This window comes from Silene latifolia, chromosome Y (assembly GCF_048544455.1).
Source record: "Silene latifolia isolate original U9 population chromosome Y, ASM4854445v1, whole genome shotgun sequence".
Taxonomy (NCBI): domain Eukaryota; kingdom Viridiplantae; phylum Streptophyta; class Magnoliopsida; order Caryophyllales; family Caryophyllaceae; genus Silene; species Silene latifolia.
Window position 1 is genome coordinate 214,701,782 of NC_133538.1, and position 16,850 is coordinate 214,718,631.

Genomic DNA, 16,850 nt, shown 5'->3' on the forward strand with positions numbered 1-16,850 from the left:
GGAGAAGGTTCAAGCAAATGCATTCCTATGTAATAAAGCATAAAATACTAAAGACAGCCAAAGCTGGGGGCTTACCCTCCTCACAACGTGCTGCCACTCATCCAAGCTAGCGTTAGTCACCACCTCACTGAAAGACTGGATCTCCAATCTCCGAGATCACCGTCATGCCCACCGAGTCAGTGTACTCCAACGTCTCTAGAAAAACTGGGGGCTCGACGCCGCCACCTCGATCTCCTACAAAACTCAAGTGGTTCATTATTTGCTAATCATTCATCATTTATCAGATCTATCAAAGACAAGTAAACGGTAAATATGCTTACCACGATCGGCCAGTACGCTAGGCTCCGGTGAACAAACCCAGTGTACTCCTCACCAGGGAGAAGGAGGGCATCACGACTCGCGCTAGCCAGGTCAGATGCCCTCTCAGCCTTTGAAGGCTCCCTAAACATCGTCCGTGGAGGGTCGATGTTATCCGTAAAAGTGTCACGAGAGCACTGCCGAGTCAAACGCTCACCCAAGTACTACACAGGCCCCATGGGAGTCCTAGAGTAGCTCTCCCAGAGCCTGGGCACTCACTAAAACAAGAAAACGAGGGGTCATTCCTATGGTTATCTCTAAATAAAAGAAAAATAAAATGAAGATCAAAGACACTTACGATGTCTAACTTCAAGGCATTCACGCCCCTCTGACGAACATCATAACAAGACCGCTGGCTCTTCTGACGACACACTGCCCAGTCCCTCACGACGGGGTATGCTCTTGGTACGTCCTCCGTCCTTGTGGGCGCAAAGACAGGTAAGTAAGAGTACACCCACGCTTGTAGGCAAAATAATAATGATTACAAGTCGTTTTCTACAAAAATGATATTTCATATTTTCAAGAAAGGTTCATACCTCCAAGAGGAGTCCAGGACCGACAGTGGCAAGAGAAGTCCCCTTCTCCATCAGCTCCAGACGGACCATGGCCCTCATATAGCGCGTGAGGACCGTAAAACTAGGAGTAACCCGATCCCAGCGACCTAGGCTACTCAAGTAAAAAAGAAATGAAAGAAGCTTCGTCGATAGCCTCTCCCCCTTATCGCTGAAGTAAATCGAAGACAAGATGGTGAAGGAACCATGCGTCCATCCATCCTCACTCTCGCCAGAACCCTACCACCTAAATAGTCTCTGACTTAGGTACTCGGCACCAAACTAGGAACCTGGGCCGCACCCGCAGCCAGGTTCCAGCCAACCACACTCCTCACCTCGGTTGAGTCTACTCTCATGGCCGCCGACGGCCACACCAACGGCTCCTCTCTACACGATAGACTCGAGATCATACCGTAGTCCTCCAAGGTGACCTCGATCTCTCCAAAAGGCATATGGAAAGTCGAGGTCGTGTCCCAGAATCAATCAAGAAAGGCTCAAATCAGACTGAGGTTAGCCTGAATCTTCCTCTCCTTGATCTCCTTCCAGCCTCGTACCAAGGCACCAAAGGCTCCCCGCTCGATGATAGCCTTCTCCTCCTCCGACAGCTTCACGAAGGCGTCTACAATCGTCGTATAACCAGAGAAGGACCTCATATTCCCAGCCTCCTGCGTCAATTCAAAAGAAAGCTTTGTCTTGCATAAAATGTGTAAGAAATAAATAAATAAGGGAATGACAAGCTGAAGGCTTACCATGCTCCTCGTCGTGGCTTTCCGCCGCCCAAATGAGATGTCTACCATCCCATTTCTGAGCCCACTCAGGCGCTCATGCGAGCTGACGGCCGCCTCGTCCTACATTGGCCCTCCGCGTGACCTCCTTCTCTATATCCTCCTCCATCTCCTGGATAGCTCCCGTACGCACTATGGGAGCAGTAGAAGGGTCAAAGTCAGTGTCCATGGGGCCTCTCCTCGATTTAGAAGGAATATCCTCTGCAAAATCGAAGTAACAAAGCGATGTTAAACACATTTTCAAGCATTTCCTGCATTTAAAAACGGCCTTTCTAGCCCTCTTTGGCCAGATTTTCCAAGTCTGACCACACATGTGGTAGGTTAAGTCAAGATGAGTCTAAATTCAAGCCTATTTGCGGGTTTGAGTCGAAAATTCGGTAGCATTTCGCTACAATAGCAATTATACCATACAAAAGTGTCCCGGAGAAGCTGTCACAAAGTGAAAATCGGGCGTAATAGCAAGTTTGCCCATTACTCAAGGGTTCCAAAACGTTAAGCTTCATAAAAAATGGACTAGCATAGGGCCATTTTCGAAGGGTTTTGCGGTTTAGCAAGAAACCGTCACATTTCGTGCTCAAATCCTTAATACTTGACGAAAATTCGAAAGAGATAAATGGCTATGTTCCTAACATGATCAATTACTCATTTCTAATATCAATTTCATGAGACAAATTCATTTGGGATAAAAGCCCCAAATTTTCAAATGAAATGGGTATATAAACCAAAATTTTTCGACCCAAATCAAAACTCAAATGCAAAATAAAGGAAGTACAAGACACATACCTCGATTAGTCATGATTTATGCCAAGTTTTGATCAAGTTTTGGCGGAATTTGGTTAGACTTTGGTTAAGTTTTGTATAGAAAACAAAATATGTTTGTGTTTTTGAAATAAAACCAAACACGGAATAAGTCGAGTTTTACCCAGAGATGGGTGAGCTCGGGAGAAGACGCATCACTTGTTGTGCCTCTTCCAAGGGTCGCTGTTTTTGCCGCGCCTCTTCCTTAGGGAGTTTCCAGCCGAGATTCGTTAATATTTGTTATAAGTTCGTTATTTTTGTGCCCGGGATTCATGCGCCTCTTCCCCGACATATTATTTTCAACACATGGCTCCTTTTTGGGCGTTCTCTTCACTCGAATCGACATTTTCTCTTCAACAGAATACAGACAACCACGACATTTTGTTCCCCGACGAGAATTCATGATCACTAAATACAGTTCATAGGCTTCTCCTTTTTATCGGAATTTCGCTTGCGACGACCCGAGCGGATTTTCTCCTCAGCAATGCCAAGGACGCGTCGTTGTCGATATCTTATTTGCTCCTTAGCAGTGCCAATGATACGCCGTTGTCGACTCAACATATGATTCTTCCCCACTGAGTTTAAGGTAAAATTCTCCGAGGAGTACTATTTGTACCTTCGAATCGTTCACCCAGGGGTGTCTCATGTATGGTTTCTTCTTATGGCTGGCGAGCTTCCTTACGTAGTCTAAAGGACTTTAAACGACCCTCCCCGATAGTTGACAGACTCTAAAATGTTCCCGACGACAGGTCCTTGGTTCAGACCCCTTAAGCCGCCTCGCGTCGCCATATTCGTCAGGTTGTAATCTTCGATTGACCTGATGGCTATACTTTCACTTTCGCCTTGTCCAAGCCTCAGTCAAAGTGGGGGCTCTGTAGATACCTCATTTCTACAACTTCTGCCAAACCACCCAGTGATGATTGGGCGGCATGTTTGATACGTAGAACGATTTATGACAGTCCATAAGTTCATCAACAAGTGATAGATCAAACACTCGAGTCAACCCCTGGGTCGTCATCTACGCACTGAAACGGTTATTTTAACAGTAATTAGAGTTCATTTGGAGTCCAGGTCAAAAACCGCTTCATTTTCTAAAAACCGTTTAAATGCCTAGTTGGAATATTCCGGAATGTTCTAGAATTCTCTAGATATTTATTCCTAAATAAAATTAATATTTTAATTAAATATCTACCGTAATATTATTGTTTAATGGAATAAGGAAGTGTAAATCTACCGAAATTCCATAATAAAACGCAGAAATCTTTCTTGCCAAGGAGGAAATCGTTGGAGAAAAGACGCAGCAAATGTTGCGCCTCTCTGAAGAAACGCAGTAGTTGCTGCGCCTCTTCTCCAGTCCTCTTTTCGCATTTTCCAAAATATTTTCGATATTTTTTTCCAAATCCGTGTCATTCCAAAACTCTTCTATATGTTTAGTATAAATAGCGGCCTTCGCCTCCATATTTGGCACGCGAGTGTTCCGCACTTTCTTTCTCTCTCTTTGCATTCTAGACTACGCTATTGCTTTCCGACGCCTACGTGCTTGATCAATCGACCACGTAAGCTCATATTATTCTGAGTCCCAATCACGTTCCACAGACCGGCCAACTTGACCAACTCCACCTTTAATCAACCTAATCAATCTACTAAATCCTCTAACGAGGGCACTTTCCACGCATATTCGAGTCAAGCAATCACTAAACGACATCTTTAGTCAATCTCGTTTCATCAAACATGTAAGTCTGAGGGTGTAAATCCCATTTTATTATTGTACTTTTATTTTGTATCAGTTAATGTAAAACTATATCAAGAGCACGTTCGAAAAACGATTTAAAATCCACCTTTTAAAGCCGTTTTTACGAAACAGCAGAGGTCAGACGTCGAGAAGAAACGCAGCAGGAGTTGTGCCTTCAGAAAGGATTGCAGCCTTGCCGCGCCTCTTCCAGAGGCTGCCTGTTGCTTCTGCTCTTCTTCTTCTTCCTCGACTTCCTGCAAATTTCCTTATTTTCTTATTCTTTCATTTTCCTTCGTTCTCTTTGTTATTTCAGTATATAAATCATATTTTAACAACTCCCTTTATAATTACAATGCTTAATTCATCCTTAATCCCGAGTAATTCAATACTTGCGGGTTTTCGTCGTTTTAATACAAATCGATTCTTCGGGGTTTCGACTTGTTCATGTCGAGGTTCTGGAGTCCCAATTTGATACATAATTTTTCGTCCGAATCATATTTGTCCAGTTTCGTCTTAATCTAACCTCAGGTTTCGCGTTTTTGTATTTTCGACATGAGTTCATCGTATAATCATAATCATGTAAACCGCAGTAATTTCTCGTCTTCATTCGTTTTATGACTTGCCCAGATACAAATGATTGGTTAAAACACTTCAATTCGAGTCTAATATGGACAATCCATCTTAAATCTACCAAAGAACAATAACAGTGTTACGGTTCTGACTTCAGAGCCAGAACCCAGCTCAAGAATAGACGCATGAAGTGTTGCGCCTGTTCCAGAGGACGCAACAGATGATGCACCTGTTCTGGGTTGGTTTTGCCTCAGAATCTTTCTCGCTTTAACGTAGCCCGTAATTATGGTTTAAATCAACAATTATTCAAATTATCACCTTTAATCTGACATATTTTCATATTTTAATTCTAATTTTATTTTCCTTTTATTTTCTTCTTCGAAATCCCGTCTTTGAGCGTGCTTTTGACGTAGATCAAATAAAGCTTGTAATTTTTATCATTTTAATTATTGTAATTCATTTATCGTAATTATTATTATGTATGATTTAATTGTATGGCATTCACATGTATTGAATCTAACATTTACTTCGACCAAATTATTTGCTAAAACATGTGTTAACCGACATAGTCTAATTTCACATGCTAGGATTAATCCATGTTTGTTGCATTTCATACATTACATCGACAACATATCAAATATGAACGACTTCCCTAATCATTAGTAGAGGCCAATATCGAGGCGGGCGGGATTAGGTGTTTGAATTAAAGAACTTCCTGATACGTACCCTCACCCCTTACTCCAGTTAACTCTGGACATCCGTGTCCATTGACATCTCGAGAGTCATTTTAGACATAGAATGCTAAGGGTAATGAGTTCTTAGTATTCATGTCATTACTTTGTGTCTTGACATGGCACGAGGTATTCGAACGGTTTCCAGGTGGCGACTCCACAACTGCAGGCTTATTCAGCCTTTCACCGGTTTCAATGCCTCACCAATCGGTAACGGCCCATGACGTGCTTTGGCAAACCAAGGTTTCGAGGGAGAAGTGCCGCCGCCTCAAAACCAAAACGCGCGTGTGCGCGCGGCGCAGGTACTACTCACATCCTAAATGAAACCGGTCATGAATGTCACCAGTTTATCAAGCTCTAAATCTTAGAATGTATATGTAGTTTGCCAATATTAGAGTCAAATCTATTCGTTCAGCTAAGTTTAAACAAAAACTCGTAGATTATGCATATAACTATGCCAATAAAATGTTAAAAGTTGCAGGGCAAAGGTAAAAAGACTCAATGTAGCATAAAAGGCTCACCGTTCCGACTCAACCTATATGCTAAAATAAACGTGATTAAATTCAAAAAAATTTCATGATTTTTTTTTTATATTTATAGAACAAGGCATGCAAAAATTAAACGTGAAAACAGCATGGAAATAAAAACAATATGCAGACACAAGGATATGGATGCATATACCCTCCCCAAACCAAACTGTATAATGCCCTCATTGTACCCAAATAAGTAAAGAAAATGCAAACTAAAAATAAGTGTAGCCTCGGAAAACTTATAAGATAACGCGAAGTAGGGACCTCCCCAAACCAGCCAGCAATAAGGGAGGTTGCAAATAGCCTCATAACAACTTCACTAGACGCGAATCAAAACAAGAGAACTCGATCGAAGCAAGAGGCTCTCGATCGAGTATAAATGGACTGCGAAAGTGCTCGATCGAGAGAGCAAGGTACTCGATCTAGTGGTCATCTTCTAGGGGTGCTCGATCGAGAGATCAAAGAACTCGATCGAGTGGTTTTCTTTGCACAAAATCCTAGACGACCGTTGAGGCACCTGCAAACACGCAACAAATAACCCATAGAACTAACAAAACAAGTCTAAATGTTCCAGTCTATCGTCTTAAAACTAGCAACTAAAGCACACAAAACTAACTAAATGTTTTAAGCAAAGTACAATAAATTACAAGCCGAGTTGCCTCCCGGATAGCGCAGGTTTAAGAGGTCCCGCACGACCTTATGGCTTCAATTATCTTGCGCATCTAGATGGTTTAAGTAGAACACTTCAGCGTTGCCAACAAAATCATTTGCTCCATAGTCATGCTTCACATGATGGCCATTCACTTTAAATCTTCTGCCCTCGGAATTCCCTAACTCAACGGACCCAAACTTGGTGACACCAGTCACTGTATAAGAGCCACTCCACCTGGACTTCAGCTTACCAGGAAACAAGCGCAATCGGGCATTAAACAGCAACACCTTCTTCCCGACATGGAATTCTCGCGGTATGATTCTTTTGTCGTGTCATATCTTTGTTTTCTCCTTGTAGATGCGCGAGCTATCATAGGCATTGAGCCGAAACTCTTCTAGCTCATCTAGGTGCAATAAACGTTTCTCACTACACAACTTATAATCATAATTCAATTCACGTATGGCCCACCAAGCCTTATATTCTAGTTCAACAGGTAAATGACTGAACTTTCTATAAACCACTGATATGGTGATGCACCAATCGGTGTTTTAAAGGCAGTCTGATATGCCCATAATGTGTCATATAACTTTAAGCTCCAATCCATCCGTTATTTAGAAACAACTTTAGCCAAGATCTCTTTTAGTTCCCTATTAGAGACCTCAACATGCCCATTAGTTTGGGTATGATACCCCAGACCTCTACGATGTTGGACACCGAATTTGGACAATAAAGTTGTAAGTTGCTTTTCTTTAAAATGCTTGCCCCCATCACTAATGACGACCCTAGGGACACCAAATCGGGGGAAAATAATCTTTTCAAACAGTTTAATCACGGTCTTGGCATCACAGTTAGGTGAAGTAACAGCCTATACCCACTTGGACACATAGTTTACAGCCACTAGAATATACTTGTTACCTTTACTGGACGGAAAAGGTCCTTGAAAACCAATGCCCCAGACATCAAAAACCTCTACCTCTTGAATGCCATTTTGGGGCATCTCATGTCTCCTAGAAATATTTCCCGAGCGCTGGCAAGCATCACAAGCTGAAACAAACGTTATAGCATCTGCAAATAAAGTAGGCCAGAAAAAACCAGACTAAAATACCTTGGCCATGGTTCGCGACGGACCGTGGTGACCGCCATAAGAGGAAGAATGAAAACTCTCTAGGATTACCCTGATCTCCCATTACAGAATACGCTGTCTGTAAAGACCTTCATCACACTCCTTAAATAAATAAGGATCATCTATGAAATATCGCCTCACATCATGAAGAAATCGCTTCCTCTGCTGATAAGACAAGTGGCAGCTCACCACCTACAACGTAGTTAGCAAAATCTGCATACCACGGGTCAACACTTGTGTTAGTAGTAACCGCAAATAGAGTATCATCCGAAAAAGAATCATCAATAGGTCAAGGACCCTCTCCCTCCTGCTGCGGTAATCGCGACAGGTGATCAGCTACTACATTCTCGGCGCCCTTCTTGTCTTTGATTTGCATATCAAATTCCTGGAAGAGGAGTATCCACCTCAACAATCGTGGCTTAGCTTCCTTCTTAGCAAGAAGGTATTTCAACGCTGCATGGTCAGTAAAAACAATAACTTTCGAACCTATTAAATAAGATCGAAATTTCTCCAGCGCATAAACCACAGTTAACAACTCTTTCTCAGTGGCAACAAACTTCACTTGAGCCTCATCCAGAGTTCAGCTCGCATAGTAAATCGCACTCAAAGCTTTGTATTTCCGCTGGCCCAACACCGCTCCTAGAGCATAATCACTAGCATCACACATAATGTCAAATGGAAGCTCCCAGTCAGGGAGGCTGGATAATCGGTGCTGAAATCAAGGCATGTTTCAACTTGTTAAGAGCAGAAAGACACTCTTCAGTAAATACAAACGGGGCATCCTTCAGTAACAACTATGTAAGTGGTTTAGCCATTTTTGAATAGTCCTTGATGAAACGGCGATAAAAGCCAGCATCTCCAAGGAAACTCCTCACTCCATTAACATTAGCAGGAGGAGGTAATTGCTTAATCACTTGCACTTTTGCTTTATCGACTTTGATGCCCTATCAGAAAATAAGTGCCCTAATACAACTCCCTCGTTGACCATAAAGTGACACTTTTCCCAGTTAAGCACAAGATTAACCTTAATGCAGCGCTTCAACACTTTACCAAGGTTAGAGAAGCAGTTATCAAAATCACTCCCATAGACGCTGAAATCGTCCATAAAGACCTCCATAATAAACTCTATATGCTAAGAAAATATCCCCATCATGAACCTTTGAAAAGTAGCCTAGGAATTGTAGAAACCAAAAGGCATTCTACGATAAGCAAAAATACCTTGAGGGCAAGTAAAAGTAGTCTTTTCCTGATCATCCGGATGAATAGGGATCTGAAAGAACCCTGAGTATCCATCTAAATAACAGAAAAACTTATGAGAGGCTAACCTTTCTACCATCTGATCAATAAAAGGAAGGGGTAAATGATCTTTCTTTGTGGCGGTATTCAACTGTCTATAGTCTATACACATCCGCCAACCAGTCACAACTCTAGTAGGTATCAACTCATTTTTATTATTCTGAACCACGGTAGTTCCTCCTTTCTTAGGAACTACCTGAACTAGACTCACCCATTTAGAATGACCAATAGAATAGATAATACCTGCATCAAGTAGCTTCATTACCTCAGCCATCACAACATCCTGCATCTTTTGATTCAGCTTGCGCTGACTTTGTCTACAAGGCTTGTGATCTTCCTCTAGCTCAATCCTGTGCATGCAAATATCAGGTCTGATGCCCTTAATATTATCCAAAGAATAACCCATGGCTTTTCTGTTTTTCTTAAGAACGGCTAACAAAGCCCTTGTTTGACATCTATGATAGCCCTAGCTGTAACACCCCCATATACCAAGGAGCCTTAACAAGACCTTCCCTAGCATATAAAGACGTTACCATCTAGGTTACCCGAGGACAGTAATAATCAAATGCCGATGAAAGAACAATTAAGTTATATTACAAGTGATTACTAACAACAGACGATATGAAAAGATACAACTCAAAACCACTATCTACTGTGTGAACTACTTCTGTCGTGACTCATGAGAGACTCATCCCGCCAAGCACCCGGCTAACATCTAGAACACAACCTGCTAAGAGCGACTGCTCACCATAAGGGATCACGGTAGACACAACAGAAACAAACAATAAGACAACCACACAAGGTCAGTAACTGGAGAAATACATCAACAACCACAGACACAGCATGAGTACACAAATTATACACACATACAGATCTCCAATCAACCAATCACCGTCACTGACTGTCCACTGGACCAGCCCTGCCAGTAGGGGACCGCAGCCGTTCCCACCTAAGCTCCGCTCATCATACCGAGCGATAAACCCATGTCAATTAATGTGCATATCCCCTCCCGTGACGGGTTCCACGGAGAGCGAACTACGGGCGTGACGCCACTCCCACAAGTGACTCCACTCAGCCGAGGACGCACCTCGAGAACCATAGACAAACAATCACAATCAGCTGCACCACAACAACGATAAACAAAACAGCACAACACCAACCGATTATCACAATCAACCAACCATACCGACACTAATCGACCAAGCCACATCAAAGACTGTAGGGTAATATCCGTATAAAACCCTTAAAATTAAGGACTATAACGTAATTTTAACACGTGATTAATTGTCATAAACGAAAAATACAAGAGAAACGATAAAGGTATAAGAATCAACCTTGGGTCCTGTGAATTTCGGCCTAAGAACAGAAATCAAAATAGATTTCCTCCTAATCGTTGCACCCAAGACCGTCTGAGACTATGCCCCTTGTGCTAGAAATTAGTCTCTAATTGCCTTGCAATATTGAGAGAGTTTTGTGAGTTTTTCTGATGTGAGATCTAGGTTTTCAGAGAGAAATGCTCCAAAAACCTAATTTTTGTGCAAATGAAAATGAATTAGGTCAAAAGGAGAGAAGCTCTCCTTTTGTTCATTCGGCCAAACCGTGTATTAGGGGAGGGAGTGGGCTTTCCACTTTCTCCTTATTTTAACTCGTGGTCCGACTCATTTTTGCTAAATGTATATGGCGGGTTTTAATTATAAATCGTCACTCATTATCGGATAATAAAACATCGACTAGTAACATGAATTAGTCGACATATTTATACATGTCCGACAAAGACAATATTGTATAATTAATTAATTCAATATACATTAATTAAATATAATCGTTTATATTCAATTTACGAATTAACCGCTTAATTCACATTAGCCAGTATTATTTAATCCGTATTAAATAATTATCTCAACATCATGTTTGACTAATTATTAGTCAATAACTCCGACTAACTGCTTAGTCATATAAGGCATCAACATGACTGTATTTTGATACCGTCACATCTCTCAAACGTATCCTATAGGTGTGACTTTTAGGGACCAGTTGATCACCGCCATGTGTATGACAATAACGTCAAACTTATCTAGCAAGCCAACCGTTATTGATAAACGTGGACCAACTGATAATAATACAAAAGTATACCCTTTGATACTTTTAGAGATTTATATGTCATTGCACTAACTGTGGAGGACACCAGCCCCAACAAACTCCCACTTGTTCGTAAAAGTGTATGTGCAATAACGTTATCCGCACTAACTGGAGGACACCAGCCCCAACAAACTCCCACTTGTCCGTACAAGTGTATGTGCGATAACCGATTCTCATATCCATTTAAAATATCTCCCACTCAATGTAAAACAATTTGCAGATCCGGATCCGCAAAGTCGTAATTTACAATCGATCTGTATCAAGAGTGGTTTCCCCGACTAGAGAGTAACTTAACTGATAAAAACGAATCCGTATTCGAGCATGGCCATGCATTTCGATTCTGACTCCTCGAGTGGCCCCGAGAAATATCGAGTACCTGATAAAGGCTGAATATTTCCTTCAACTCGACTCCTGCCGATCTAAGCACAACATGAAATGACCCATAAAAAATCTGCTTAGCCCCCTGTTACGGATGACCGTGAGAAAGAAACCAAAGTCACCCAAAATCTGCCTTAATCTCAAGAGACAGTCGATAGCCAAAAGAATCGACTCTTAGGATCACCATGGAGGTCCTATCCACGACCTGGCACCGAATGTTACAAAACATTTAGGACTCCACGTCGTTGTCATAATTGTGTCCTACGAGACATCCGTATAACTCGCCTCTGTGATTGGTCAGTCAACCGTTTGACTTATGGCTCGTTGAACCCACCATCAACCAACGTCACAAAATAATTGCCAGAGTTATCAGCTCACGTGGGCAATTAAGGACCAAAATATAATGTTTGTTCAGTTCACTTTGTGGTGTTCAAAAAATTGTCGTACAACTTCACATGAAAAACAAAATATATAAATATCAAAACGATGATGTCGTATAGAGTACACAAGAGAAAAAATCTAATCCATAAAAGAGTACTACAACTCAGGAACACGTTTAATTCCCATGGAATTAACATGCCCTTCATGCTTATCTTGTCGTAATGGTTTAGTGACAGGATCTGCTATATTATCATCTGTAGCAATCTTTTCTATCACTACCTCCTTTTGCTCCACGTAATCTCGGATTAGATGAGCTTTCCGTTGTACATGTCTAGACTTGTTGCTAGACTTAGGCTCCTTAGCCTGGAAGATGGCACCTCTATTGTCGCAATAGATGGTGATCGGGTCATTCGAACTAGGCACTACAGATAGTCCTCGTAAGAATTGACGCATCCATATCGCTTCCTTTGCAGCTTCAGATGCGGCATAGTACTCGGACTCGGTCGTAGAATCTCTTTGTAACACTTTGTTTGGAACTCTTCCGGTGACTCGGCGCCATTAAGAGTAAAACGAATCCAGACTGAGATTTCGAGTCATCTCGATCCGTTTGGAAGCTAACATCTGCGAATAGGTTGCGCATAGCTTTTGTTCGCCTCCATAAGTCAATGCCCAATCTTTAGTCCTCCGTAGGTACTTAAGAATGTTCTTGACCACCATCCAATGTGATTCCCGGATCTTTGTTGGAATCGACTCGTCATACTCAATGCATATGCCACATCCGGACGCGTGCATATCATGGCGTACATGATTGATCCTATAGCCGAGGCATAAGGAATCCGTGTCATGCGCTCTTTCTCTTCCAGTGTCTCTGGTGCATGAGACTTGCTCAAATGCACTCCTGGAGCCATAGGAAGAAACCCCTTTTTGGAGTTAGTAATGCTGAATCTCTCTAGAATCTTGTCTATATAAGACTCCTGACTAAGAGATAACATCCGACGTGATCTATCTCGATAGATACGGATGCCCAAAATTCTTTGTGCCTCACCCAGATCTTTCATCTGGAAATGGTTCTTCAACCATACTTTTACCGAAGTTAAGAGAGGTATATCATTCCCAATCAGGAGTATGTCATCAACATACAATATTAGGAAGACAATCTTGCTCCCACTCGACTTGATATATAGACATGGTTCCTCGACCGATCGAGTAAATCCATTCTCTTTTATCACTTGGTCGAAACGATGATTCCAACTCCGAGAAGCTTGCTTAAGTCCATAGATGGAACGCTTAAGCTTGCACACTTTCTTAGGATGTTCAGGATCGATGAAACCTTCGGGTTGTACCATGTACAACTCTTCCTCCAAATAACCGTTTAAGAAGGCGGTTTTCACATCCATTTGCCAAATTTCATAGTCATGGAAAGCGGCAATCGCTAAGATAATCCGCATGGAACGCAGCATGACTACGGGTGCAAAAATTTCATCGTAGTGCAAACCTGGCACTTGGGTGAAACCTTTAGCAACTAGTCGTGCTTTATAGATATCTTGTTGACCTTCCACAGAATGCTTTATCATGTAAAGCCATTTGCATTGAAGGGGACGAACCTTAGCAGGTAAGTCAACAAGATCCCATACGTTGTTCTCATACATGGAGTCCATCTCGGATTGCATGGCCTCAAGCCATAGCTTTGAGTCGGAACTAGTCATGGCATCTTTATAGGTTGCGGGTTCACTACTCGTTAAGAGCAGAATGTCATCTATGTCATGTTCCTCGACCATACCAATGTATCTGTCCGGAGGAATAGAGACTCTTCCCGACCTCCTAGGTTCCTTAGGAATATTAACCATGTAGGGATTGAAGGAACTGGTTCCTCCAATGGTTGCTCAAAGCATTTGGTTTGGAATCTCGACGGCTCGAAGGTTCTATTACTCTTTGCGTTATCGAGAAACTCCTTCTCTAAGAATGTCGCACTAGCCGCAACAAATACACGTTGTTCGGTTGGCGAATAGAAGTAATGACCAAATGTTCCTTTAGGATAACCTATAAAGTATGTCTTGACCGATCGCGGGCCGAGCTTATCCTCGTGTCTCCACTTGACATAAGCCTCATGACCCCAAACCCGTATAAAGGACAAGTTAGGGACCGTTCCCTTCCATAGTTCATATGGAGTCTTGTCAATAGCTTTAGACGGACTTGATTAAGTATTAGAGCGGTGACAGAAGAGCATAACCCCACAATGAGTCGGGCAATACGGTGTGACTCATCATGGATCGAACCATATCAAGTAGTGTTCGATTTTCTCGTTCGGACACACCATTCAACCGAGGTGTTCCGGTGGAGTTAACGTAAGACAATCCCACAGTCCTTAAGGTGTTGATCAAACTCGTGTGAAAGATACTCGCCACCACGGTGTGATCGTAGTGTTTTAATCTTTCTACCCGATTGGTTACGTGCACCGATTCGGTATTCTTTGAATTTCTCAAAGGACTCACTTTTATGCTTCATTAAGTAGACATAGCCATATCTACTTAAATCGTCCTCGTGAAACCGATAAAATACCTATAGCCTTCTCGTGCGGTGATTGACATAGGTCCACACACATCCGTATGTATGAGTCCTAATAGGTCGCGACAAAGACGCATTCCAACACCTTTGAAGGAAATTCGAGTCATCTTGCGAATGAGACATGATTCACACGTGCCAAATGATTGAAAATCAAAGGCCGAGATAGCTCCATTCTGTATGAGCTGTTTAACGCGTTTCTCATTAATGTGTCCCATACGGCAGTGCCATAGATACGTTTGATCTTTGTCACCAACCTTTAACTTCTAATTCATTACGTGCAATATTTCGGTGGTCTGATCTAAAACATAAATTCGATTCATGGAGACTGCCTTGCCATAAATCATATCGTGTAATGAGAAAATGCAGCTATTATTCTCTATTACAAATGAAAAACCAAGTTTGTCAAGTGCAGAAACTGAAATAATGTTTTTAGAAAGACTGGGTACATAATAGCAGTTATATAAAAATAACTCAAATCCCCTAGGAAGCTGGATTACATATGTTCCGCTCGAGACGGCAGCCACTCGTGCTCCATTCCCGACACGCAGTTCCACCTCACCCTTTACGAGGGGTTCGATGGTTCGAAGCCCCTGCACATGATTACACAGATGAGAACCACAACCAATATCTAGTACCCAAGTTCCGTAACTTGCGTGGTTAATCTCAATCATATGAATAAAAGAAGAAGAAGAAGAAGACATACCAACAGGAGTAACGCGACCTGCTTTTATGTCCTCATGGTATACAGGACATGTACGCCTCCAATGCCCAGTCTTGTGGCAATGGTGGCATTCCATGTTACCGGTCTTGCTCTTTGTCGCGCCTGATGAGGAGCTCGACTCACCAGGCCCACTCTTACCTGATCCCGACTTCTTAAACTTCGGCTTACCTACTGCTAGGTCTGGCCGAGCTTTGCCCTTACCCTTGCCCTTGTTTGACACAATGAGAACATCCTGTTTGAGGCTCCCACTAAACTTCATGTCCTTCTCGGTCTGTACGAGAAGGGAGTGTAGTGCATGAGGACTTTTCTTCAAATCATTCATATAGTAATTGGCACTAAAGAGCCCAAAACCATCGTGGAGTGAATGAAGCATGTGGTAAATCACGATGTTCTCACTGATCTTGTAATCAAGTGCCTCCAGTTTCTCAACATTCTCAATCATGCTGAGAATGTGTGGGCTAACCGGTTGGCCCTTCTGGAGTTTCGCCTCAAAGAAGCGACAGGTGTGCTCATAGGTCATGATTCTCGGTGCTTTCGAGAATTCCTTAGTGAGCGTGGTGAAAATCTTGTTTGCACCTTGGGCTATGAAGCGTTTCTGCAAATTGGATTCCATTGCAAAAATGATTACGTTCTTTATCGCACCCGCTTCCATGGCGAAATCGTTATACTTGGCGATCTCGTTAGCTCCAGCCGTGGGGCCTGGGTTTGGCGGGATGGGCTCAGTCAGATATTTGAGCTTCCGTCGGCAATGGCAAAGATTCCGTAATGCCGCCTCCCGATCCGCGAAGTTTGATCCATCATTCTTGATCGAGTAGACCGATTCATCCGATTCATGAAGATCCGAAGCCAGGACTCACGGTCCAATGTGGCACTTGGCATTGGGTCGTCAGCACGGCCAGCCATTATGTTATTAGCAGTTTAAATGATCGTGATCTACACTGAAAAAGAAAGGAAAAATAAAACGAAATAAGCAACTCATCGTGGTGATTTAAGTCTATTTAAAATTCATTTTAACGTGTAGACTCATTGCACTTGTATAATTGATCTACCTCAACAATTATACAAATGATCCCAAGACTCAATTTCCATAAATTGATAAGCCAACTGTTTAGCTAGTTCTACCGTTAGAACTCTTGGTCGATAGATTTCCGTAAATCCTATCTATAGTCCACCATGATCACAGGATCGTACGAGTGACCATAGTGTTGAGATAAAATAGGTCAATCAGTTCCAACTTACCCGACGTAGAAGGGGTCATATTATGCCTACCGACGAAGAAGGGATTCATTGGAGTTTGACCTATAAAGACTATTCTCAATTTTTGGTTATACGAGAAAGATCCCATCAACTTAGTTTTAATTCATTTTAAGTGAACGAAAAACTAGCATTGCGTGAATGAATTAATTTAGGTGATGGCTTATAAAAACGTGTGATATCTGTATATCATAGAAAACTAACGCGTAAGCTCTATATGAGTCAGTTTTCATGCAAATATTAGGTGGTTTGGTTTTAGGCGGAATGTGATGCAAACTATCGTTACG